Genomic DNA, 2,507 nt, shown 5'->3' with positions numbered 1-2,507 from the left:
CTAATTTTGCAATCTGATAGGTGTAATGAGGCATCTTGTTATTTTAGTTTGGATTTGTCAGGTTGCTGATGAATTTAAGCATCTCTCCATGTGCTTCTCCAGTATTTCGGTTTCTCCTAGGAATTGCCTTTTTTTTTTTTTTTTTTTGAGACAGAGTCTCACTCTGTGGCCCACGCTTGAGTGCAGTGGTGTGATTTCCGCTCCCTGCAACCTCCACCTCCTGGGTTCAAGCGATTCTCCCGCCTCAGCCTCCTGAGTAGCTGGGATGACAGGCATGCACCACCACACCCCACTATTTTTGTATTTTTAGTAGAGACGGGGTTTCACTATGATGGCCAGGCTGTGAATTGCCTATTCTTATCTTCTGCACATTTGTCTATTGTCGGTCTTTTTCTCGTCGATTTACAAGCATTCCTTTTTTCATTCTGAATATTAATCCATTGCTTTCTGATGCTGTAACTAAGTCCTCCTAGTGGTTTGTCTTCTTGGTTAAGCCAGATGTTAACTTGGATTTTTCCTGCATAAAACTGAAGACTCAAGATGCATCAAGAACTGTATACAGAAAAGTGCTGCGTATCCTACAGAAAGCTACAGACAGTTGGGGGTCAGAATCATTCGGATTGTTTCAAGTTTGAGGCTATTATAAATAAAGCTGCTATAAACGTTTGCACACAGGTTTCTGTAAACAAAAATTTTCATTTCAACCAACTAATGTTTACGGTTCAATCATGATTTCACAACTTGAAGTACCTTTCACTCTTCTCATACTAAATTTGATATGTCGTCCACTGTTAAACTATTTCTTACCCTCAGATTATAATTACTAAACTTTTTTTTTTTTTTTTTTGAGGAGGAGTTTTGCTCTTGTGGCCCAGGCTGGAGTGCAATGGCAAAATCTCGGCTCACCGCAGACTCCGCCTCCCGGGTTCAAGCCATTCTCCTGCCTCAGCCTCCCGAGTAGCTGGGCTTACGGGCATGCCATGCGCCACCAAACCCGGCTAATTTTGTATTTTTAGTAGAGACGAGGTTTCTCCATGTTGGCCAGGCTGGTCTCGAACTCCCGACCTCAGGTGATCCGCCCGCCTCGGCCTCCCAAAAGTGCTGGGATTACAGGCGTCAGCCACCGCGCCTGGCCTAATCATTAAACTTCTTTCAGCACTGGCCCCACTGATGTCACTACTTCACCCATTAGTCAATAACTTGTCTTTGCTGAATTCGACACTTTTAAATCATTTTAAAAATATTCTCTTAAATTTTATGTGCTATTTGCAATGTAACGGTTGTCGACATGACACGGTTTTAAGTTCAATCTTTATCATCAACATTTTCTCTGTCACTTTCTTCAGTTTAAGCAATCAACAAAACCACGGCTCCAGCCCTGATCTGTAGCATTTGCGGGTTTCCACCGTGTGACTTCCGCAGGACTGCCAAGTTCAAGCCGCCAGGGCCAGGGCACTGCTAGCAGCTGGGCTGAGTCCTGTTCTCCCAGCGTTCCCACCGCCCAGTGGCAATAGCTGTGAACGGCGGCAGGAGCATGGCAGTGGAACAATAAGGAAAAGACCTTTTAAAAAAAGATACAATACAGAAGCCAGGCAAGGCGGCCCCGGCCTGTAACCCCAGCACTCTGGGAGGCAGAGGCGGGCGGGCGGATCGCTTGAGCCCAGGAGTTTGAGACCAGCCTGGCCAACATAGGAAGGCCTCGTCAAAAAGACAAAAGGGTAAAACGAATTTAATAAAATGAAGTTTAACTTTTACTCATGTTTGTACCTAATGACAAGCTCTTAAAACTGAAAAGTTCACTACTGGCTCCTGCCCGGCGGCTCCAGCCCGACTGGGGGCCGGGGCCTCTCTGTACTGCGGGGTCACGGGTGCCCCTGGACAGCTCCCGAGCGCCCTCCGACCCGCATGCTCAGCGCAGCCCAGTTGGCGGCGCGCCCCGGGCAGAGCGGGCTCATCGGGGGACGGAAGCTCAGTGCTGCGACCGGGATCCCGTAGGCTCGCTCCGCAGGGCCGCGGCTCCTCTCCGTGCAGGTGCTGCACCCGCGGGGGCGGGGCGTCCACACGGTCCGCGCCGAGACCCAAGCGGGCAAAAAGCGAAGAGCGGACGGCGGGGCAGGCGCCACCGGGAGCCTCCGCCCCACCGCGCGAGCAGCAAGTCTGCGGCGCTTGACACCTGCACTGCGAACGCCAGGCCGCAGCCCGGGCTCCCAAGACGCGAATACGCGCGCCTGCTCGTGACGTCATCTTTTGCGGTCTTCCCGAGAGCCGGCAGCGGGCGCCGCCATGATGTCTTACGGAAGCCGATAGTCTTTGCTCAGAGGCACCCCGTCCTTCCGGCTCTCGGCTTTGCCACAAAGCTTCCCGGAGACGTGGCCGCCACTCAGAAGCGCTCTCGGGGGAAGCCCCGCTCGTGGGACCGCGCCGCCTGCGCCGCCTCTGCGGCCCGCAGCCCGGCGGGCGCCGCCATGTTGGGGTCCTAGCCGGGGACGCGTAGGTGTCTTCATAAG

The sequence above is a fragment of the Pongo abelii genome, chromosome 3, assembly GCF_028885655.2.
Source record: "Pongo abelii isolate AG06213 chromosome 3, NHGRI_mPonAbe1-v2.0_pri, whole genome shotgun sequence".
In the NCBI taxonomy this organism is placed as follows: Eukaryota; Metazoa; Chordata; class Mammalia; order Primates; family Hominidae; genus Pongo; species Pongo abelii.
The sequence above is the reverse complement of the archived record's forward strand: the minus strand, read 5'-3'. Positions refer to the sequence as shown.